This window comes from Phyllobates terribilis, unplaced genomic scaffold (assembly GCF_046119375.1).
Source record: "Phyllobates terribilis strain yellow unplaced genomic scaffold, ASM4611937v1 Scaffold_4__5_contigs__length_816908805, whole genome shotgun sequence".
Classification (NCBI taxonomy): domain Eukaryota; kingdom Metazoa; phylum Chordata; class Amphibia; order Anura; family Dendrobatidae; genus Phyllobates; species Phyllobates terribilis.
Window position 1 is genome coordinate 37,093,319 of NW_027362764.1, and position 25,926 is coordinate 37,119,244.

At 59.8% G+C, this 25,926-nt stretch overlaps 1 pseudogene; it reads right to left on the reverse strand.

Annotated features, from left to right (window-relative positions):
* LOC141264868 (uncharacterized) overlaps nt 1–25,311 on the reverse strand; it is a 68,268-nt pseudogene extending 42,957 nt beyond the window's left edge.
* Between the last annotated feature and the right edge of the window lie 615 nt (nt 25,312–25,926).

Sequence of the window (25,926 nt, forward strand, 5' to 3'; positions counted from 1 at the left end):
ACGCTATGAAACTCACGCTCTGACGCTCACGCTCTGACGCTCACGCTCGGACGCTCACGCTCTGACGCTCACGTTCACACTCTGACGCTCACGCTCGGATGCTCACACTCTGACGCTCACGCTCTGACGCTCACGCTCTGACACTCACGCTCTGACGCTCACACGCTCTGACGCTCACGCTCTGAAGCTCACGGTCTGACGCTCACGCTCTGACGCTCACGCTCTCGCTCTGGCACTCATGCTCTGACGCTCAGGCTCTGACGATCACACTCACGCTCTTACGCTCACGCTCTGATGCTCACGCTTTGACGCTCACGCTCACGCTCTGACGCTCACGCTCGGACGCTCACGTTCACGCTCTGATGCTCACGCTCACGCTCTGACGCTCTGACGCTCACGCTCGGAAGCTCACGTCCACGCTCTGACGCTCACGCTCACACGCTCACGCTCTGACGCTCATGCTCACGCTCTGATGCTCTGACGCTCACGCTCTGACGCTCACGCTCTGACGCCCACGCTCACGCTCTGACACTCACGCTCTGAAGCTCACGCTCTGACGCTCTGATGCTCTGACGCTCACGCTCGGACGCTCACACTCACGCTCTGACGCTCACACGCTCACGCTCTGATGCTCACGCTCTGACACTCACGCTCTGACGCTCACGCTCTGACGCTCATGCTCTGACGCTCACGCTCGGATGCTCTGACGCTCACGCTCTGATGCTCTGACGCTCACGCTCTGATGCTCGCGCTCTAACGCTCGCGCTCAGACGCTCACGCTGACGCTCGCGCTCTGACGCTCACGCTCACACGCTCACGCTCTGACGCTCACGCTCTGATGCTCTGACGCTTATGCTCTGTCGCTCTGATGCTCTGACGCTCACGCTCTGAAGCTCACGCTGACGCTCACGCTCTGATGCTCTGACGCTCACGCTCTGACGCTCACGCTCAGACGCTCTTGCTCTGACACTCACACTCAGACGCTCTTGCTCTGACGCTCACGCTCTGACGCTCACGCTCACGCTCTGACGCTCACGCTCTGACGCTCAAGCTCTGATGCTCTGACGCTTATGCTCTGACGCTCAAGCTCTGACGCTCACGCTCTGATGCTCTGACGCTCACGCTCACATGCTCTGACGCTCACGCTCTGACGCTCACGCTCTGACGCTCAAGCTCTGATGCTCTGACGCTTATGCTCTGACGCTCACGCTCTGATGCTCTGACGCTCACGCTCACATGCTCTGACGCTCACGCTCTGAAGCTCACGCTCTGATGCTCTGACGCTCAGGCTCTGACGCTCAGACGCTCTTGCTCTGACGCTCTTGCTCTGACGCTCACGCTCAGACTCTGACGCTCACGCTCTGACGCTCACACTCGGACGCTCACGTTCACGCTCTGACGCTTACACTCACGCTCTGACGCTCACGCTCTGACGCCCATGCTCACGCTCTGAAGCTCAGGCTCTGACGCTCTCACGCTCTGACGCTCACACTTGGACGCTCACGCTCGGACGCTCACGCTCTCGCTCTGACGCTCACGCTCGGACGCTCACGCTCTGACGCTCAGGCTCTGACGCTCAGGCTCTGACGTTCAGGCTCTGATGCTCACACTCAGACTCTGACGCTCACGCTCGGAAGCTCACGCTCTCGCTCTGACGCTCACGCTCGGACGCTCACGCTCAGACGCTCACGCTCAGACGCTCACGTTCACGCTCTGACGCTCACGCTCTGATGCTCACGCTCTGAGGCTCATGTTCACACTCTGACGCTCACACTCTGAGGCTTACGCTCACGCTCTGATGCTCACTCTCACGCTTTGACGCTCGGACGCTCACGCTCGAACGCTCACTCTCTGACGCTCACGCTCATGCTCTGACGCTCATGCTCGGACCCTCACGCTCAGATGCTCACATTCACTATCTGACGCTCACGCTCTGACGCTCACGCTCGGACGCTCACGCTCACGCTCTGAAGCTCACGCTCTGACGCTCACACTCACACTCTGACACTCACGCTCGGACGCTCACGCTGACGCTCACACTCACGCTCTGTCGCTCTGATGCTCTGACGCTCACGCTCTGAAGCTCACGCTGACGCTCACGCTCTGATGCTCTGACGCTCACGCTCTGACGCTCACGCTCAGACGCTCTTGCTCTGACGCTCACACTCAGACGCTCTTGCTCTGACGCTCACGCTCTGACGCTCACGCTCACGCTCTGACGCTCACGCTCTGACGCTCAAGCTCTGATGCTCTGACGCTTATGCTCTGACGCTCAAGCTCTGACGCTCACGCTCTGATGCTCTGACGCTCACGCTCACATGCTCTGACGCTCACGCTCTGACGCTCACGCTCTGACGCTCAAGCTCTGATGCTCTGACGCTTATGCTCTGACGCTCAAGCTCTGACGCTCACGCTCTGATGCTCTGACGCTCACGCTCACATGCTCTGACGCTCACGCTCTGAAGCTCACGCTCTGACGCTCACGCTCTGATGCTCTGACGCTCAGGCTCTGACGCTCAGACGCTCTTGCTCTGACGCTCTTGCTCTGACGCTCACGCTCAGACTCTGACGCTCACGCTCTGACGCTCACACTCGGACGCTCACGTTCACGCTCTGACGCTTACACTCACGCTCTGACGCTCACGCTCTGACGCCCATGCTCACGCTCTGAAGCTCAGGCTCTGACGCTCTCACGCTCTGACGCTCACACTTGGACGCTCACGCTCGGACGCTCACGCTCTCGCTCTGACGCTCACGCTCGGACGCTCACGCTCTGACGCTCAGGCTCTGACGCTCAGGCTCTGACGTTCAGGCTCTGATGCTCACACTCAGACTCTGACGCTCACGCTCGGAAGCTCACGCTCTCGCTCTGACGCTCACGCTCGGACGCTCACGCTCAGACGCTCACGCTCAGACGCTCACGTTCACGCTCTGACGCTCACGCTCTGATGCTCACGCTCTGAGGCTCATGTTCACACTCTGACGCTCACACTCTGAGGCTTACGCTCACGCTCTGATGCTCACTCTCACGCTTTGACGCTCACGCTCGGACGCTCACGCTCGAACGCTCACTCTCTGACGCTCACGCTCATGCTCTGACGCTCATGCTCGGACCCTCACGCTCAGATGCTCACATTCACGCTCTGACGCTCACGCTCTGACGCTCACGCTCGGACGCTCACGCTCACGCTCTGAAGCTCACGCTCTGACGCTCACACTCACACTCTGACACTCACGCTCGGACGCTCACGCTGACGCTCACACTCACGCTCTGACGCTCACGCTCGGACGCACACGTTCACGCTCTGACGCTCGGACGCTCGGACGCTCACGCTCGGACGCTCACGTTCGGACGCTCACGATCGGACGCTCACGCTCTCGCTCACGCTCTCGCTCTGACGCTCACGCTATGAAGCTCACGCTCTGACGCTCACGCTCACGCTCTGACGCTCACGCTCTGAAGCTCACGCTCTGACGCTCACGCTCTGATGCTCTGACGCTCAGGCTCTGACGCTCAGACGCTCTTGCTCTGACGCTCTTGCTCTGACGCTCACGCTCAGACTCTGACGCTCACGCTCTGACGCTCACACTCGGACGCTCACGTTCACGCTCTGACGCTTACACTCACGCTCTGACGCTCACGCTCTGACGCCCATGCTCACGCTCTGAAGCTCAGGCTCTGACGCTCTCACGCTCTGACGCTCACACTTGGACGCTCACGCTCGGACGCTCACGCTCTCGCTCTGACGCTCACGCTCGGACGCTCACGCTCTGACGCTCAGGCTCTGACGCTCAGGCTCTGACGTTCAGGCTCTGATGCTCACACTCAGACTCTGACGCTCACGCTCGGAAGCTCACGCTCTCGCTCTGACGCTCACGCTCGGACGCTCACGCTCAGACGCTCACGCTCAGACGCTCACGTTCACGCTCTGACGCTCACGCTCTGATGCTCACGCTCTGAGGCTCATGTTCACACTCTGACGCTCACACTCTGAGGCTTACGCTCACGCTCTGATGCTCACTCTCACGCTTTGACGCTCACGCTCGGACGCTCACGCTCGAACGCTCACTCTCTGACGCTCACGCTCATGCTCTGACGCTCATGCTCGGACCCTCACGCTCAGATGCTCACATTCACGCTCTGACGCTCACGCTCTGACGCTCACGCTCGGACGCTCACGCTCACGCTCTGAAGCTCACGCTCTGACGCTCACACTCACACTCTGACACTCACGCTCGGACGCTCACGCTGACGCTCACACTCACGCTCTGACGCTCACGCTCGGACGCACACGTTCACGCTCTGACGCTCGGACGCTCGGACGCTCACGCTCGGACGCTCACGTTCGGACGCTCACGATCGGACGCTCACGCTCTCGCTCACGCTCTCGCTCTGACGCTCACGCTATGAAGCTCACGCTCTGACGCTCACGCTCACGCTCTGACGCTCACACTCTGACGCTCACGCTCGGACGCTCACGCTCTGACTCTCACGCTCTGACGCTCACGTTCACGCTCTGACGCTCACGCTCAGACTCTGACGCTCACACTCAGACTCTGACGCTCACGATCTGACGCACACGCTCAGACTCTGACGCTCACGCTCTGATGCTCACGCTCGGATGCTCACGCTCTGACGCTCACGCTCTGACGCTCACACGCTCTGACGCTCACGCTCTGAAGCTCACACTCTGACGTTCACGCTCTGACGCTCACGCTCTGACGCTCACACTCACACTCTGACGCTCACGCTCGGACGTTCACGCTGACGCTCACACTCACACTCTGACGCTCACGCTCTGAGGCTTACGCTCACGCTCTGATGCTCACTCTCACGCTCTGACGCTCATGCTCGGACGCTCACGCTCAGACGCTCTTGCTCTGACGCTCTTGCTCTGACGCTCACGCTCTTGCTCTGACGCTCACGCTCTGACGCTCACGCTCTGACGCTCAAGCTCTGATGCTCTGACGCTTATGCTCTGACGCTCAAGCTCTGACGCTCACGCTCTGATGCTCTGACGCTCACGCTCACATGCTCTGACGCTCACGCTCTGAAGCTCACGCTCTGACGCTCACGCTCTGATGCTCTGACGCTCAGGCTCTGACGCTCAGACGCTCTTGCTCTGACGCTCTTGCTCTGACGCTCACGCTCAGACTCTGACGCTCACGCTCTGACGCTCACACTCGGACACTCACGTTCACGCTCTGACGCTTACACTCACGCTCTGACGCTCACGCTCTGACGCCCATGCTCACGCTCTGACGCTCACGCTCTGAAGCTCAGGCTCTGACGCTCTCACGCTCTGACGCTCACACTTGGACGCTCACGCTCGGACGCTCACGCTCTCGCTCTGACGCTCACGCTCTGACGCTCAGGCTCTGACGCTCAGGCTCTGACGTTCAGGCTCTGATGCTCACACTCAGACTCTGACGCTCACGCTCGGAAGCTCACGCTCTCGCTCTGACGCTCACGCTCGGACGCTCACGCTCAGACGCTCACGCTCAGACGCTCACGTTCACGCTCTGACGCTCACGCTCTGATGCTCACGCTCTGAGGCTCATGTTCACACTCTGACGCTCACACTCTGAGGCTTACGCTCACGCTCTGATGCTCACTCTCACGCTTTGACGCTCACGCTCGGACGCTCACGCTCGAACGCTCACTCTCTGACGCTCACGCTCATGCTCTGACGCTCATGCTCGGACCCTCACGCTCAGATGCTCACATTCACGCTCTGACGCTCGGACGCTCACGCTCACGCTCTGAAGCTCACGCTCTGACGCTCACACTCACACTCTGACACTCACGCTCGGACGCTCACGCTGACGCTCACACTCACGCTCTGACGCTCACGCTCGGACGCACACGTTCACGCTCTGACGCTCTGACGCTCGGACGCTCACGCTCGGACGCTCACGCTCGGACGCTCACGATCGGACGCTCACGCTCTCGCTCTGACGCTCACGCTATGAAGCTCACGCTCTGACGCTCACACTCTGACGCTCACGCTCGGACGCTCACGCTCTGACTCTCACGCTCTGACGCTCACGTTCACGCTCTGACGCTCACGCTCAGACTCTGACGCTCACACTCAGACTCTGACGCTCACGATCTGACGCACACGCTCAGACTCTGACGCTCACGCTCTGATGCTCACGCTCGGATGCTCACGCTCTGACGCTCACGCTCTGACGCTCACACGCTCTGACGCTCACGCTCTGAAGCTCACACTCTGACGTTCACGCTCTGACGCTCACGCTCTGACGCTCACACTCACACTCTGACGCTCACGCTCGGACGTTCACGCTGACGCTCACACTCACACTCTGACGCTCACGCTCTGAGGCTTACGCTCACGCTCTGATGCTCACTCTCACGCTCTGACGCTCATGCTCGGACGCTCACGCTCTGACGCTCACGCTCAGACGCTCGGACGCTCACGCTCTGACGCTCACGCTCACGCTCTGAAGCTCACGCTCTGACGCTCACACTCACACTCTGACGCTCACGCTCGGACGCTCACGCTGACGCTCACACTCACGCTCTGACGCTCACGCTCGGACGCTCACGCTCTGACGCTCACGCTCGGAAGCACACGTTCACGCTCTGACGCTCACGCTCGGACGCTCACGATCAGGCGCTCACGCTCACGCTCTGACGCTCACGCTCTGACGCTCTCGCTCTCGCTCTGACGCTCACGCTATGAAGCTCACGCTCTGACGCTCACGCTCTGACGATCACACTCACGCTCTGACGCTCACGCTCTGACGCTCACGCTCTGACTCTCACGCTCTGACGCTCACGTTCACGCTCTGACGCTCACGCTCAGACTCTGATGCTCACGATCTGACGCACACGCTCAGACTCTGACGCTCACGCTCTGATGCTCACGCTCTGATGCTCACGCTCGGATGCTCACGCTCTGACGCTCACACGCTCTGACGCTCACGCTCTGACGCTCACGCTCGGACGCTCACGCTCTGACGCTCACACGCTTTGACGCTCACGCTCACGCTCTGAAGCTCACGCTCTGAAGCTCACGCTCTGACGCTCATGCTCACGCTCTGACGCTCACACTCACACTCTGACGCTCACGCTCGGACGCTCACGCTGACGCTCACACTCACGCTCTGACGCTCACGCTCGGACGCTCACGCTCGGACGCACACGTTCACGCTCTGACGCTCACGCTCGGACGCTCACGCTCTGACGCTCACGCTCGGAAGCTCACGTTCACGCTCTGACGCTCACGCTCACACGCTCACGCTCTGACGCTCGCGCTCTGACGCTCAAGCTCTGACGCCCACGCTCACGCTCTGACGCTCACGCTCTGACGCTCTGATGCTCTGACGCTCACGCTCGGACGCTCACATTCACGCTCTGACGCTCAGGCTCTGACGCTCACGCTCTGATGCTCACGCTCTGAGGCTCATGTTCACACTCTGACGCTCACGCTCTGAGGCTTACGTTCACGCTCTGATGCTCACTCTCACGCTCTGACGCTCACGCTCGGACGCTCAGGCTCGGACGCTCACTCTCTGACGCTCACACTCATGCTCTGACGCTCATGCTCGGACGCTCACGCTCGGACGCTCACACTCACGCTCTGACGCTCACGCTCAGACGCTCACGCTCTGACGCTCACGCTCGGACGCTCACGCTCTGACGCTCACACTCATGCTCTGACGCTCATGCTCGGACGCTCACGCTCGGACGCTCACACTCACGCTCTGACACTCACGCTCAGACGCTCACGCTCGGACGCTCACGCTCTGACGCTCACACTCACACTCTGACGCTCACGCTCGGACGCTCACGCTGACGCTCACACTCACGCTCTGACGCTCACGCTCGGACGCTCACGCTCTGACGCTCACGCTCGGACGCACACGTTCACGCTCTGACGCTCTGATGCTCACGCTCAGACGCTCACGCTCGGACGCTCACGATCGGACGCTCACATTCACGCTCTGACGCTCACGCTCTGATGCTCACGCTCTCGCTCACGCTCTCGCTCTGACGCTCACGCTATGAAGCTCACGCTCTGACGCTCACGCTCTGACGCTCACACTCACGCTCGGATGCTCACGCTCGGACGCTCACGCTCTGACTCTCACGCTCTGATGCTCACGTTCACGCTCTGACGCTCACGCTCAGACTCTGACGCTCATGATCTGACGCACACGCTCAGACTCTGACGCTCTGACGCTCACGCTCTGATGCTCACGCTCGGATGCTCACGCTCGGACGCTCACACGCTCTGACGCTCACGCTCGGATGCTCACTCTCTGACGCTCACGCTCGGATGCTCACGCTCTGACGCTCACATGCTCTGACGCTCACGTTCTGAAGCTCACGCTCTGACGCTCACGCTCTGACGCTCATGCTCACGCTCTGACGCTCACGCTGACGCTCACACTCACACTCTGACGCTCACGCTCTGAGGCTTACGCTCACGCTCTGATGCTCACTCTCACGCTCTGACGCTCACGCTCGGACGCTCACGCTCGGACGCTCACTCTCTGACGCTCACGCTCATGCTCTGACGCTCATGCTCGGACGCTCACGCTCGGACGCTCACACTCACGCTCTGACGCTCACGCTCTGACGCTCACGCTCAGACGTTCATGCTCAGACGCTCACGCTCTGACGCTCACGCTCGGCCGCTCACGCTCTGACGCTCACGCTCACGCTCTGAAGCTCACGCTCTGATGCTCACACTCACACTCTGACGCTCACGCTCGGACGCTCACGCTGACGCTCACACTCACGCTCTGACGCTCACGTTCGGACGCTCACGCTCTGACGCTCACGCTCTGACGCTCACGCTCGGACGCACACGTTCACGCTTTGACACTCTGACGCTCACGCTCGGACGCTCACACTCGGACGCTCACGATCGGACGCTCAAGCTCTGACGCTCATGCTCTGACGCTCACGCTCACGCTCTCGCTCTGACGCTCACGCTATGAAGCTCACGCTCTGACGCTCACGCTCACGCTCTGACGCTCACGCTCGGACGCTCACGCTCTGACTCACGCTCTGACGCTCACGTTCACGCTCTGACGCTCACGATCAGACTCTGACGCTCACGATCTGACGCAGACGCTCAGACTCTGACGCTCTGACGCTCACGCTCTGATGCTCACGCTCGGATGCTCACGCTCTGACGCTCACACGCTCTGACGCTCACGCTCGGATGCTCACGCTCTGACGCTCACGCTCGGACGCTCACGCTCTGACGCTCACACGCTCTGACGCTCACGCTCACGCTCTGAAGCTCATGCTCTGACGCTCACGCTCTGACGCTCATGGTCACGCTCTGACGCTCACGCTCTGACGCTCACACTCACACTCTGACGCTCATGCTCGGACGCTCACGCTGACGCTCACACTCACGCTCTGACGCTCACGCTCGGACGCTCACGCTCGGACGCACACGTTCACGCTCTGACGCTCACGCTCGGACGCTCATGCTCTGACGCTCACGCTCTGACGCTCACGCTCACACTCTCGCTCACGCTCTCGCTGACGCTCACGCTATGAAACTCACGCTCTGACGCTCACGCTCTGACGCTCACACTCACGCTCTGACGCTCACGCTCGGACGCTCACGCTCAGACTCTGACGCTCACGCTGTGACGCACACGCTCAGACTCTGACGCTCACGCTCTGATGCTCACGCTCGGATGCTCACGCTCTGACGCTTACACGCTCTGACGCTCACGCTCGGATGCTCACACTCTGACGCTCACGCTCTGACGCTCACACGCTCTGACGCTCACGCTCTGAAGCGCACGTTCTGACGCTCATGCTCACGCTCTGACGCTCACGCTCTGACGCTCTCGCTCTGGCACTCACGCTCTGACGCTCACGCTCTGACGATCACACTCACGCTCTTACGCTCACGCTCTGATGCTCACGCTTTGACGCTCACGCTCTGACGCTCACGCTCGGACGCTCACGTTCACGCTCACGCTCTGATGCTCACGCTCACGCTCGGACGCTCACGCTCTGACGCTCACGCTCGGAAGCTCACGTTCACGCTCTGACGCTCACGCTCACACGCTCACGCTCTGACGCTCACGCTCTGACTCTCATGCTCACGCTCTGATGCTCTGACGCTCATGCTCACGCTCTGATGCTCTGACGCTCACGCTGACACTCTGAAGCTCATGCTCTGACGCTCACGCTCTGACGCTCATGGTCACGCTCTGACGCTCACGCTCTGACGCTCACACTCACACTCTGACGCTCATGCTCGGACGCTCACGCTGACGCTCACACTCACGCTCTGACGCTCACGCTCGGACGCTCACGCTCGGACGCACACGTTCACGCTCTGACGCTCACGCTCGGACGCTCATGCTCTGACGCTCACGCTCTGACGCTCACGCTCACACTCTCGCTCACGCTCTCGCTGACGCTCACGCTATGAAACTCACGCTCTGACGCTCACGCTCTGACGCTCATACTCACGCTCTGACGCTCACGCTCGGACGCTCACGCTCTGACGCTCACGCTCAGACTCTGACGCTCACGCTGTGACGCACACGCTCAGACTCTGACGCTCACGCTCTGATGCTCACGCTCGGATGCTCACGCTCTGACGCTTACACGCTCTGACGCTCACGCTCGGATGCTCACACTCTGACGCTCACGCTCTGACGCTCACACGCTCTGACGCTCACGCTCTGAAGCGCACGTTCTGACGCTCATGCTCACGCTCTGACGCTCACGCTCTGACGCTCTCGCTCTGGCACTCACGCTCTGACGCTCACGCTCTGACGATCACACTCACGCTCTTACGCTCACGCTCTGATGCTCACGCTTTGACGCTCACGCTCTGACGCTCACGCTCGGACGCTCACGTTCACGCTCACGCTCTGATGCTCACGTTCACGCTCGGACGCTCACGCTCTGACGCTCACGCTCGGAAGCTCACGTTCACGCTCTGACGCTCACGCTCACACGCTCACGCTCTGACGCTCACGCTCTGACTCTCATGCTCACGCTCTGATGCTCTGACGCTCATGCTCACGCTCTGATGCTCTGACGCTCACGCTGACGCTCGCGCTCTGACGCTCACGTTCTGACGCCCACGCTCACGCTCTGACGCTCACGCTCTGAAGCTCACGCTCTGACGCTCTGATGCTCTGACGCTCACGCTCGGACGCTCACGCTCACGCTCTGACGCTCACACGCTCAAGCTCGGACGCTCACGTTCACGCTCTGATACTCACGCTCTGACACTCACGCTCTGACACTCACGCTCTGACGCTCACGCTCTGACGCTCATGCTCTGACTCTGACGCTCACGCTCTGACGCTCACGCTCTGACACTCACGCTCTGACGCTCACGCTCTGACGCTCATGCTCTGACTCTGACGCTCACGCTCTGACGCTCACGCTCGGATGCTCACGTTCACGCTCTGACGCTCACGCTCACACGCTCATGCTCTGACGCTCACGCTCTGATGCTCTGATGCTCATGCTCTGACGCTCAAGCTCTGACGCTCAAGCTCTGATGGTCTGACGCTCACGCTCTGACTCTGACGCTCTGACGCTCACGCTCTGATGCTCACGCTCGGATGCTCACGCTCTGACGCTCACACGCTCTGACGCTCACGCTCGGATGCTCACGCTCTGACGCTCACGCTCGGACGCTCACGCTCTGACGCTCACACGCTCTGACGCTCACGCTCACGCTCTGAAGCTCATGCTCTGACGCTCACGCTCTGACGCTCATGCTCACGCTCTGACGCTCACGCTCTGACGCTCACACTCACACTCTGACGCTCATGCTCGGACGCTCACGCTGACGCTCACACTCACGCTCTGACGCTCACGCTCGGACGCTCACGCTCGGACGCTCACGCTCGGACGCACACGTTCACGTTCTGACGCTCACGCTCGGACGCTCATGCTCTGACGCTCACGCTCTGACGCTCACGCTCACACTCTCGCTCACGCTCTCGCTCTGACGCTCACGCTATGAAACTCATGCTCTGACGCTCACGCTGTGACGCTCACACTCACGCTCTGACGCTCACGCTCGGACGCTCACGCTCAGACTCTGACGCTCACGCTCTGACGCACACGCTCAGACTCTGACGCTCACGCTCTGATGCTCACGCTCGGATGCTCACGCTCTGACGCTTACACACTCTGACGCTCACGCTCGGATGCTCACACTCTGACGCTCACGCTCTGACGCTCACACGCTCTGACGCTCACGCTCACAAGCTCACGCTCTGACGCTCATGCTCACGCTCTGACGCTCACGCTCTCGCTCTGGCACTCACGCTCTGACGCTCACGCTCTGACGATCACACTCACGCTCTTACGCTCACGCTCTGATGCTCACGCTTTGACGCTCACGCTCTGACGCTCACGCTCTGACGCTCACGCTTTGACGCTCACGCTCTGACGCTCACGCTCGGACGCTCACGTTCACGCTCACGCTCTGATGCTCACGCTCGGACGCTCACGCTCTGACGCTCACGCTCGGAAGCTCACGTTCACGCTCTGACGCTCACGCTCTGACTCTCATGCTCACGCTCTGATGCTCTGACGCTCATGCTCACGCTCTGATGCTCTGACGCTCACGTTCTGACGCCCACGCTCACGCTCTGACGCTCACACTCTGAAGCTCACGCTCTGATGCTCTGACGCTCACGCTCGGACGCTCACGCTCACGCTGACGCTCACACGCTCAAGCTCGGACGCTCACGTTCACGCTCTGATGCTCACGCTCTGACACTCACGCTCTGACACTCACGCTCTGACGCTCACGCTCTGACGCTCATGCTCTAACTCTGATGCTCATGCTCTGACGCTCACGCTCTGACACTCACGCTCTGACGCTCACGCTCTGACGCTCATGCTCTGACTCTGACGCTCACGCTCTGACGCTCACGCTCGGATGCTCACGTTCACGCTCTGACGCTCACGCTCACACGCTCATGCTCTGACGCTCACGCTCTGATGCTCTGATGCTCATGCTCTGACGCTCAAGCTCTGACGCTCAAGCTCTGATGCTCTGACGCTCACGCTCTGATGCTCTGATGCTCACGCTCTGACACTCACGCTCTGACGCTCACGCTCTGACGCTCACGCTCTGACGCTCATGCTCTAACTCTGACGCTCACGCTCTGACGCTCACGCTCTGACACTCACGCTCTGACGCTCACGCTCTGACGCTCATGCTCTGACTCTGACGCTCACGCTCTGACGCTCACGCTCGGATGCTCACGTTCACGCTCTGACGCTCACGCTCACACGCTCATGCTCTGACGCTCACGCTCTGATGCTCTGATGCTCATGCTCTGACGCTCAAGCTCTGACGCTCAAGCTCTGATGCTCTGACGCTCACGCTCTGATGCTCTGATGCTCACGCTCTGATGCTCGCGCTCTGACGCTCGCGCTCGGACGCTCACGCTCTGACGCTCGCGTTCTGAAGCTCACGCTCAGACTCTGACGCTCACGCTCTGACGCTCACGCTCAGACGCTCACGCTCTGACGCTCACGCTCAGACTCTGACGCTCAAGCTCTGACACACAAGCTCAGACTCTGACGCTCACGCTCTGATGCTCACGCTCGGATGCTCACGCTCTGACGCTTACACGCTCTGACGCTCAAGCTCGGATGCTCACACTCGGACGCACACGTTCACGCTCTGACGCTCACGCTCGGACGCTCACGCTCTGACGCTCACGCTCGGAAGCTCACGTTCACGCTCTGACGCTCACGCTCACACGCTCACGCTCTGACGCTCACGCTCTGACGCTCATGCTCACGCTCTGATGCTCACGCTCTGACGCTCGCGCTCTGACGCTCAAGCTCTGACGCCCACGCTCACGCTCTGAAGCTCACGCTCTGACGCTCTGATGCTCTGACGCTCACGCTCGGACGCTCACATTCACGCTCTGACGCTCACGCTCTGACGCTCACGCTCTGATGCTCACGCTCTGAGGCTCATGTTCACACTCTGACGCTCACGCTCTGAGGCTTACGCTCACGCTCTGATGCTCACTCTCACGCTCTGACGCTCACGCTCAGACGCTCAGGCTCGGACGCTCACTCTCTGACGCTCGCACTCATGCTCTGACGCTCATGCTCGGACGCTCACGCTCGGACGCTCACGCTCACGCTCTGACGCTCACGCTCAGACGCTCACGCTCTGACGCTCACGCTCAGACGCTCACGCTCTGACGCTCACGCTCGGACGCTCACGCTCTGAAGCTCACGCTCTGACGCTCACGCTCTGACGCTCACACTCACACTCTGACGCTCACGCTCGGACGCTCACGCTCGGACGCTCACGCTGACGCTCACACTCACGCTCTGACGCTCACACTCAGACGCTCACTCTCTGACGCTCACGCTCGGACGCACACGTTCACGCTCTTACGCTCTGACGCTCACGCTCTGACGCTCACGCTCGGACGCTCACGATCGGACGCTCACGTTCACGCTCTGACGCTCACGCTCTGATGCTCACGCTCTCGCTCTGACGCTCACGCTATGAAGCTCACGCTCTGACGCTCACGCTCTGACGCTCACACTCACGCTCTGACGCTCACGCTCGGACGCTCACGCTCTGACTCTCACGCTCTGATGCTCACGTTCACGCTCTGACGCTCACGCTCAGACTCTGACGCTCACGATCTGACGCACACGCTCAGACTCTGACGCTCTGACACTCACGCTCTGATGCTCACGCTCGGATGCTCACGCTCTGACGCTCACACGCTCTGACGCTCACGCTCGGATGCTCACTCTCTGACGCTCACGCTCGGATGCTCACGCTCTGACGCTCACATGCTCTGACGCTCACGCTCACGTTCTGAAGCTCACGCTCTGACGCTCACGCTCTGACGCTCATGCTCACGCTCTGACGCTCACGCTCTGACGCTCACACTCACACTCTGACGCTCACGCTCGGCTGCTCACGCTGACGCTCACACTCACTCTCTGACGCTCACGCTCTGAGGCTTACGCTCACGCTCTGATGCTCACTCTCACGCTCTGACGCTCACGCTCAGACGCTCACGCTCGGACGCTCACTCTCTGACGCTCACGCTCATGCTTTGACGCTCATGCTCGGACGCTCACGCTCGGACGCTCACACTCACGCTCTGACGCTCACGCTCAGACGCTCACGCTCTGACGCTCACGCTCGGACGCTCACGCTCTGAAGCTCACGCTCTGATGCTCACACTCACACTCTGACGCTCACGCTCGGACGCTCACGCTGACGCTCACACTCACGCTCTGACGCTCACGCTCTGACGCTCACGCTCGGATGCACACGTTCACGCTTTGACACTCTGACGCTCACGCTATGAAACTCACGCTCTGATGCTCAGACTCTGACGCTCTGACACTCACGCTCTGATGCTCACGCTCGGATGCTCACGCTCTGACGCTCACACGCTCTGACGCTCACGCTCGGATGCTCACTCTCTGACGCTCACGCTCGGATGCTCACGCTCTGACGCTCACATGCTCTGACGCTCACGCTCACGTTCTGAAGCTCACGCTCTGACGCTCACGCTCTGACGCTCATGCTCACGCTCTGACACTCACGCTCTGACGCTCACACTCACACTCTGACGCTCACGCTCGGATGCTCACGCTGACGCTCACACTCACACTCTGACGCTCACGCTCTGAGGCTTACGCTCACGCTCTGATGCTCACTCTCACGCTCTGACGCTCACGTTCGGACGCTCACGCTCGGACGCTCACTCTCTGACGCTCACGCTCATGCTCTGACGCTCATGCTCGGACGCTCACGCTCGGACGCTCACACTCACGCTCTGACGCTCACGCTCAGACGCTCACGCTCAGACGCTCACGCTCTGATGCTCACGCTCGGAAGCTCAAGCTCTGATGCTCACACTCACACTCTGACGCTCACGCTCGGACGCTCACGCTGACGCTCACACTCACGCTCTGACGCTCACGCTCTGACGCTCACGCTCGGACGCACACGTTCACGCTTTGACACTCTGACGCTCACGCTATGAAACTCACGCTCTGACGCTCACGCTCTGACGCTCACACTCACGCTCTGACGCTCACGCTCGGACGCTCACGCTCTGACGCTCACGCTCTGACGTTCACGCTCAGACTCTGACGCTCACGCTCTGACGCACAAGCTCAGACTCTGATGCTCACGCTCTGATGCTCACGCTCGGATGCTCACGCTCTGACGCTTACACGCTCTGACGCTCACGCTCGGATGCTCACACTCTGACACTCACGCTCTGATGCTCACACGCTCTGACGCTCACGCTCACGCTCTGAAGCTCACGCTCTGACGCTCATGCTCACGCTCTGACGCTCACGCTCTGACGCTCACGCTCTCGCTCTGGCACTCACGCTCTGACGCTCACGCTCTGACGATCACACTCACGCTCTTACGCTCACGCTCTGATGCTCACGCTTTGACGCTCACGCTCACGCTCGGACGCTCACGTTCACGCTCACGCTCTGATGCTCACGCTCACGCTCTGACGCTCACGCTCGGACGCTCACGCTCTGACGCTCACGCTCGGAAGCTCACGTTCATGCTCTGACGCTCACGCTCACACGCTCACGCTCTGACGCTCACGCTCTGACTCTCATGCTCACGCTCTGATGCTCTGACGTTCATGCTCACGCTCTGATGCTCTGACGCTCACGCTCTGACGCTCGCGCTCTGACGCTCACGCTCTGATGCCCACGCTCACGCTCTGAAGCTCACGCTCTGACGCTCTGATGCTCTGACGCTCACGCTCACGCTCTGACGCTCACACGCTCAAGCTCGGACGCTCACGTTCACGCTCTGATGCTCACGCTCTGACACTCACGCTCTGACACTCACGCTCTGACGCTCACGCTCTGACGCTCATGCTCTGACTCTGACGCTCACGCTCTGACGCTCATGCTTTGACTCTGACGCTCACGCTCTGACGCTCACGCTCGGACGCTCACGCTCTGACGTTCACGCTCGGATGCTCACGTTCACGCTCTGACGCTCACGCTCACACGCTCATGCTCTGACGCTCACGCTCTGACGCTCACGCTCTGATGCTCTGATGCTCATGCTCTGACGCTCAAGCTCTGACGCTCAAGCTCTGATGCTCTGACGCTCACGCTCTGATGCTCTGATGCTCACGCTCTGATGCTCGCGCTCTGACGCTCGCGCTCGGACGCTCACGCTCTGACGCTCGCGTTCTGAAGCTCACGCTCAGACTCTGACGCTCACGCTCTGACGCTCTGACGCTCACGCTCGGACGCTCACGCTCTGACGTTCACGCGCAGACTCTGACGCTCAAGCTCTGACGCACACGCTCAGACTCTGACGCTCACGCTCTGATGCTCACGCTCGGATGCTCACACTCTGACACTCACGCTCTGATGCTCACACGCTCTGACGCTCACGCTCACGCTCTGAAGCTCACGCTCTGACGCTCATGCTCACGCTCTGACGCTCACGCTCTGACGCTCACGCTCTCGCTCTGGCACTCACGCTCTGACGCTCACGCTCTGACGATCACACTCACGCTCTTACGCTCACGCTCTGATGCTCACGCTTTGACGCTCACGCTCACGCTCGGACGCTCACGTTCACGCTCACGCTCTGATGCTCACGCTCACGCTCTGACGCTCACGCTCGGACGCTCACGCTCTGACGCTCACGCTCGGAAGCTCACGTTCATGCTCTGACGCTCACGCTCACACGCTCACGCTCTGACGCTCACGCTCTGACTCTCATGCTCACGCTCTGATGCTCTGACGTTCATGCTCACGCTCTGATGCTCTGACTCTCACGCTCTGACGCTCGCGCTCTGACGCTCACGCTCTGATGCCCACGCTCACGCTCTGAAGCTCACGCTCTGACGCTCTGATGCTCTGACGCTCACGCTCACGCTCTGACGCTCACACGCTCAAGCTCGGACGCTCACGTTCACGCTCTGATGCTCACGCTCTGACACTCACGCTCTGACACTCACGCTCTGACGCTCACGCTCTGACGCTCATGCTCTGACTCTGACGCTCACGCTCTGACGCTCACGCTCTGACGCTCATGCTTTGACTCTGACGCTCACGCTCTGACGCTCACGCTCGGACGCTCACGCTCTGACGTTCACGCTCGGATGCTCACGTTCACGCTCTGACGCTCACGCTCACACGCTCATGCTCTGACGCTCACGCTCTGATGCTCTGATGCTCATGCTCTGACGCTCAAGCTCTGACGCTCAAGCTCTGATGCTCTGACGCTCACGCTCTGATGCTCTGATGCTCACGCTCTGATGCTCGCGCTCTGACGCTCGCGCTCGGACGCTCACGCTCTGACGCTCGCGTTCTGAAGCTCACGCTCAGACTCTGACGCTCACGCTCTGACGCTCACGCTCGGACGCTCACGCTCTGACGTTCACGCTCAGACTCTGACGCTCAAGCTCTGACGCACACGCTCAGACTCTGACGCTCTCGCTCTGATGCTCACGCTCGGATGCTCACGCTCTGACGCTTACACGCTCTGACGCTCACGCTCGGATACTCACACTCTGACGCTCACGCTCTGACGCTCACACGCTCTGACGCTCACGCTCACGCTCAGAAGCTCACGCTCTGACGCTCATGCTCACGCTCTGACGCTCACGCTCTCGCTCTGGCACTCACGCTCTGACGCTCACGCTCTGACGATCACACTCACGCTCTTAACCTCACGCGCTGATGCTCACACTCTGACGCTCACGCTCTGACGCTCACGTTCATGCTCACGCTCTGATGCTCACGCTCGGACGCTCTGACGCTCACGCTCGGACGCTCACGCTCTGACGCTCACGCTCGGAAGCTCACGTTCACGCTCTGACGCTCACGTTCACGCTCTGACACTCACGCTCACACGCTCACGCTCTGACGCTCACGCTCTGACGCTCTGACGCTCATGCTCACGCTCTGATGCTCTGACGCTCATGCTCACGCTCTGATGCTCTGACGCTCACGCTCTGACGCTCGCGCTCTGACGCTCACGCTCTGACGCCCACGCTCACGCTCTGACGCTCACGCTCTGAAGCTCACGCTCTGACGCTCTGATGCTCTGACGCTCACGCTCTGACGCTCACGCTCGGACGCTCACGCTCTGACGCTCACGCTCAGAAGCTCACGTTCATGCTCTGACGCTCACGCTCACACGCTCACGCTCTGACGCTCACGCTCTGACTCTCATGCTCACGCTCTGATGCTCTGACGCTCATGCTCACGCTCTGATGCTCTGACGCTCACGCTCTGACGCTCGCGCTCTGACGCTCACGCTCTGATGCCCACGCTCACGCTCTGACGCTCACGCTCTGAAGCTCACGCTCTGACGCTCTGATGCTCTGACGCTCACGCTCGGACGCTCACGCTCACGCTCTGACGCTCACACGCTCAAGCTCGGACGCTCACGTTCACGCTCTGATGCTCACGCTCTGACACTCACGCTCTGACACTCACGCTCTGACGCTCACGCTCTGACGCTCATGCTCTGACTCTGACGCTCACGCTCTGACACTCACGCTCTGACGCTCACGCTCTGACGCTCATGCTCTGACTCTGACGCTCACGCTCTGACGCTCACGCTCGGACGCTCACGCTCTAACGCTCACGCTCGGATGCTCACGTTCACGCTCTGACGCTCACGCTCACACGCTCATGCTCTGACGCTCACACTCTGATGCTCTGATGCTCATGCTCTGACGCTCAAGCTCTGACGCTCAAGCTCTGATGCTCTGACGCTCACGCTCTGATGCTCTGATGCTCACGCTCTGATGCTCGCGCTCTGACGCTCACGCTCTGACGCTCGCGTTCTGAAGCTCACGCTCAGACTCTGACGCTCACGCTCTGACGCTCACGCTCGGACGCTCACGCTCTGACGTTCATGCTCAGACTCTGACGCTCAAGCTCTGACGCACACGCTCAGACTCTGACGCTCACGCTCTGATGCTCATGCTCGGATGCTCACGCTCTGACGCTTACACGCTCTGACGCTCACGCTCGGATGCTCACACTCTGACGCTCACGCTCTGACGCTCACACGCTCTGACGCTCACGCTCACGCTCAGAAGCTCACGCTCTGACGCTCATGCTCACGCTCTGACGCTCACGCTCTGACGCTCACGCTCTCGCTCTGGCACTCACGCTCTGACGCTCACGCTCTGACGATCACACTCACGCTCTTAACCTCACGCTCTGATGCTCACGCTCTGACGCTCACGCTCTGACGCTCACGTTCATGCTCACGCTCTGATGCTCACGCTCTGACGCTCACGCTCGGACGCTCTGACGCTCACGCTCGGACGCTCACGCTCTGACGCTCACGCTCGGACGCTCACGCTCTGACGCTCACGCTCGGAAGCTCACGTTCACGCTCTGACGCACACGCTCACGCTCTGACGTTCACGCTCTGACGCTCTGACGCTCATGCTCACGCTCTGATGCTCTGACGCTCATGCTCACGCTCTGATGCTCTGACGCTCACGCTCTGACGCTCGCGCTCTGACGCTCACGCTCTGACGCTCACGCTCTGAAGCTCACGCTCTGACGCTCTGATGCTCTGACGCTCACGCTCTGACGCTCACACGCTCACGCTCGGACCCTCACGTTCACGCTCTGATACTCACGCTCTGACCCTCACGCTCTGACGCTCATGCTCTGACTCTGACGCTCACGCTCTGACGCTCACGCTCGGACGCTCACGCTCTGACGCTCACGCTCGGATGCTCACGTTCACGCTCTGACGCTCACGCTCACACGCTCATGCTCTGACGCTCACGCTCTGATGCTCTGATGCTCATGCTCTGACGCTCAAGCTCTGACGCTCACGCTCTGATTCTCTGACGCTCACGCTCTGATGCTCTGATGCTCACGCTCTGATGCTCGCGCTCTGACGCTCGCGCTCGGACGCTCACGCTCAGACTCTGACGCTCACGCTCTGATGCTCTGACGCTTATGCTCTGACGCTCAAGCTCTGACGCTCACGCTCTGATGCTCTGACGCTCACGCTCTGATGCTCTGACGCTCACGCTCTGATGCTCTGACGCTCACGCTCTGACGCTCACGCTCAAACGCTCTTGCTCTGACGCTCACGTTCTGATGCTCATGCTCACACGCTCACGCTCTGACGCTCACGCTCTGACGTTCAAGCTCTGATGCTCTGACGCTTATGCTCTGACGCTCAAGCTCTGACGCTCACGCTCTGATGCTCTGACGCTCACGCTCTGATGCTCTGACGCTCACGCTCTGACGCTCAGACGCTCTTGCTCTGACGCTCTTGCTCTGACGCTCACGCTCGGACGCTCATGCTCTGACGCTCACGCTCAGACTCTGACGCTCATGCTCGGACGCTCACGTTCACGCTCTGACGCTTACACTCACGCTCTGACGCTCCCGCTCTGACGCCCACGCTCACGCTCTGACGCTCACGCTCTGAAGCTCACGCTCTGACGCTCTCACGCTCTGACGCTCACACTCGGACGCTCACGCTCGGATGCTCACGCTATCGCTCTGACGCTCACGCTCGGACGCTAACGCTCTGACGCTCAGGCTCTGACGTTCAGGCTCTGACACTCACACTCAGACTCTGAAGCTCACGCTCTCGCTCTGACGCTCAGGCTCTGACGTTCAGGCTCTGACGCTCACGCTCAGACTCTGACGCTCACGCTCGGACGCTCACGCTCGGATGCTCACGTTCACGCTCTGACGCTCACGCTCTGACGCTCACGCTCTGATGCTCACGCTCTGAGGCTCATGTTCAAACTCTGACGCTCACGCTCTGAGGCTTACGCTCACGCTCTGATGCTCACTCTCAAACTCTGACGCTCACGCTCGGACGCTCACGCTCGGACGCTCACGCTCATGCTCTGACGCTCATGCTCGGACGCTCACGCTCGGACGCTCACACTCACGCTCTGACGCTCACGCTCGGACGTTCACACTCTGACGTTCACGCTCACACGCTCACGCTCTGATGCTCACGCTCACGCTCTGACGCTCACGCTCTGACGCTCACACTCTGATGCTCACGCTCTGACGCTCACGCTCATGCTCTGATGCTCACGCTCGGACGCTCACGCTCGGACGCTCACGCTCTGACGCTCATGCTCGGACGCTCACGCTCGGACGTTCACACTCTGATGCTCCCATGCTCACCCTCACACGCTTCCACGCTCACCCTCACACGCTCACCCTCACACGCTTACACCCTCACATTCTCACCCTCCCATGCTCACCCGCTCCCACGCTCACCCTCCCACGCTCACCCGCTCCCACGCTCACCCTCCCACGCTCACCCGCTCCCACGCTCACCCTCCCACGCTCACCCGCTCCCACGCTCACCCTGTACTAGCCGGTCATCTCCCGGCTGCTCGCAGCAGAAGTACCCAGACCGGCGGCCTCGCTCCCCGGTCCTCCAAAATTCATTAGGGGCCCCAGGGGGATACATTGGGGGGTTAATTTAAAGTAGTGCGCAACCCATTTAAACACTGCTTTGCTGATTAGTTGCGCCCGGTCGGCCGCATACATATTCTAGAATACCCGATGCGTTAGAATCGGGCCACCATCTAGTCTACTATATAATTGTCTTATCCCGTCTGTCTGACGGTCTGTCCTGGAAATCCCGTGTCGCTCATTGGTCCGGCAGCGGCCAATCAGCGCCGCGGGATTTCTGAAAAAAGATGGCGGTCGTTAGCGGCTCATCTGCGGAACGGAGATCAGCGGCGATGCAGCGGGGAGATGAGCGGTGCTAGCAGCACAACTACCCCGACCGGCGCCGCTGACCGCCATGCGGCTAACGTCGGAAGATTAGCGGCTTGGCCCGCTGATCTCCCGACAGCAAGTGTGAACGGAGGACCGGAGAGCGGCGCCGCCGGTCGGGATGCTTCTGCTGCGAGCAGCCGCTCATCTCCCGACTTCTTGCAGCAGAAGGAGCCGCACAGGCAGCGCCGCTCCCCGGTCCATGCTAATACGGAGCCGCACAAGCAGCGCCGCTCCCGGGCCCACACTAATACGACGCTGATTGGTCGCGGTGGCCGGCCGCGACCAATCAGCGAGATGGGCGGCAAATTTAAACGCCGCTCTGCTGATTGGTCGCGGTGACCGGCCGCGACCAATGAGCGAGATGGGTGGCAAATTTAAACGCCGCTCTGCTGATTGGTAACAGCCGGCCACCGCGACCAATCAGCGAGATGGGCGGCAAATTTAAACGCCGCTCTGCTGATTGGTCGCGGTGGCCGGCCGACGCGACCAATCAGCGAGATGGGCGGCAAATTTAAACACAGCTCTGTTGATTGGTAGCGGCCAGCCACGGCGACCAATCAGCGAGATGGGCGGCAAATTTAAACGCCACTCTGCTGATTGGTAGCGGCCGACCACGGCGACCAATCAGCGAGATGGGCGGCAAATTTAAACGCCGCTCTGCTGATTGGTCGTGGTGGCCGGCCGCGACCAATCAGCGAGATGTCAGGCAAATTTAAACGTCGCTGTGTTGATTAATCGCGACCGGCCACCGCGACCAATCAGCGAGATGGCCGGCAAATTTAAACGCCGCTCTGCTCATTGGTCGTGGTGGCCGGCCGCGACCAATCAGCGAGATTGGCGCTAAAATTAAACACCGCTCTGCTGATTGGTCGCGGCCGCCGGCCGACCGCGACCAATCAGCGAGATTTGCGCAAAATGTAAACAACGCTCTGCTGATTGGTCGTGGCCGCCGGCGACCGCTACCAATCAGCGATTTTGGCGCCAAATTTAAACAACTCTCTGCTGATTGGTCGCATCTGCCGACCGACCGCGACCAATCAGCGAGATTGGCGCCAAATTTAAACAACGCTCTGCTGATTGGTCGCTGCTGGCGGCCGCGACCAATCAGCGAGATTGGCGCCAAATTTAAACGCCGCTCTGCTGATTGGTCGCGGTGGCCGGCCGCGAACAATCAGCGATATAGGCGGCAAATTTAAACGTCGCTTTGCTGATTGGTCGCGGTGGCCGGCCGACCGCGACCAATCAGCGAGATTGGCGCCAAATTTAAACACCACTGTGCTGATTGGTCGCGGTGGCCGGCCGCGACCAATCAGCGAGGTCGGCGCCAAATTTAAACACCGCTCTGCTGATTGGTCGCGTCTGCCGGCCGACAGCGACCAATCAGCGAGATTGGCGCCAAATGTAAACAACGCTCTGCTGATTGATCGCGTCTGCCGGGCGACCGCGACCAATCAGCGAGATTGGCGCAAAATTTAAACAACGTTCTGCTCATTGCGCCCGGTCGGCCGCATACATATTCTAGAATACCCGATGCGTTCTAATCGGGCCACCATCTAGTGTTTGAATAAATCTGATATTGAGAAAAATAATTAATCTTTAACCATCCTGAAAAAGGGAAACCCGAAAAAGGGAAACCCTCTTTCCACTACATTATAAGGTCAGTGTGCTAGACTAAAAATACAGTTGTCTGTCAACTGAATAAGAAATTGACTAAAGCCTCCCTACCCTATAGACAGCTTTCCGAGTGTTCGGCCGGCAGTTATCTTGCCCCGTTCTCCCATATACAGGATTGATCACACGGCTGAGCGTTCTGTGTTCTCTATGAGAGCCGCTGCTAGACATCACTGGCTGCAGCTTATCACTTAGACAACAAAAGGATCTTCAGTCCGATATCAGACATGCTGGATTCTTATCTCCACCCATACACATTGGACTGTCAGCGAAACCTGTTGATATCAGCGGGTTGCAAACTTAGTCTAATGTGTATGGGATTCTTATCTGAAGGGTATGGGCATACAATTTTTTTTTAAACTTCTGCCAATCAGCGGAGTTTTTGAGACGGAAGACGCTTAAGGACACATAATCGTTATTTTGTCCCGAAGTAACTTTTTTTTTCTTCTTTTTTTTTTGCTTCTTTTTGGTCGTCTTGTCTGACATCTTTTAGTCGTCAGTTTTTATTTATTTTTTCAAATGGACCAGTCACTTCTTTTAGCCGCTTCATGTCTTAGGAAACCTGAAGTGGTTAAAAATACTCAAAAGACTGAACATATGAACAGCAAGTAGTTTTTACAGTGCAGTGTATGAGTTCATTCTTTTTAGCATATATTTAGCTCTGTGAGACTCTGGGTCTCTTTCACCAGTACTTACAATTGGCGAGGGGTTTATTTTCTTACAGGAACTTGTGAAATGCATACGCAGCAGGTAGAAAGGAACTTTCCTCAGACAGACTGAGAGCACATGAGCTTCTGATGGAGCCAAGATGGAGAATGAGGAAAGACAGGAAGAAGACAGGGGGGGTTAGACACAACACAGTCACATGAGTGAAAGACAGGAAGAGAGACAGGACATACACAAGGAAGCTAAACATTACTGCATAGCAACAACCAACAATATATGAAAACTGCGAGACAAGCAACACTGCATGTAAAATGTCCAGGGCAGTCTGTAAAATTTCCCATTCATGGGACATAACTCTAACCCATCTCTTCAGCCTATCAATAATTTCTGGTACCTTCCCTGCTGCCTTCAAATATGCCACAATCACACTCATCCTCAAAAAGCCATCCCTCGACCCAACCGCCTTGTCCAGCTAACACCCCATATAGCTGTTCTCATTCGCCTCCAAACTACTTGAGCAACACGTTCACGCTGAACTTTCCTCCCACTTCTCATCTAACTCTCTCTTCAACAACTGACAATCCGGCTTCTGCCCCCGCCATCCCACCGAAACTGCCCTTACCAAAATCACCAATGACTTACTTACAGCCAAAGCTAACAGACAATTCTCTGTACTCCTTCTTCTTGACCTGTCCTCTGCTTTCCATACAGTTGACCACTGCCTCCTACTACAGATCCTCTCTTCCTCTGGCGTCAAAGACCTTGCCCTATCCTGGTTCTCCTCATACCTTTCTAAC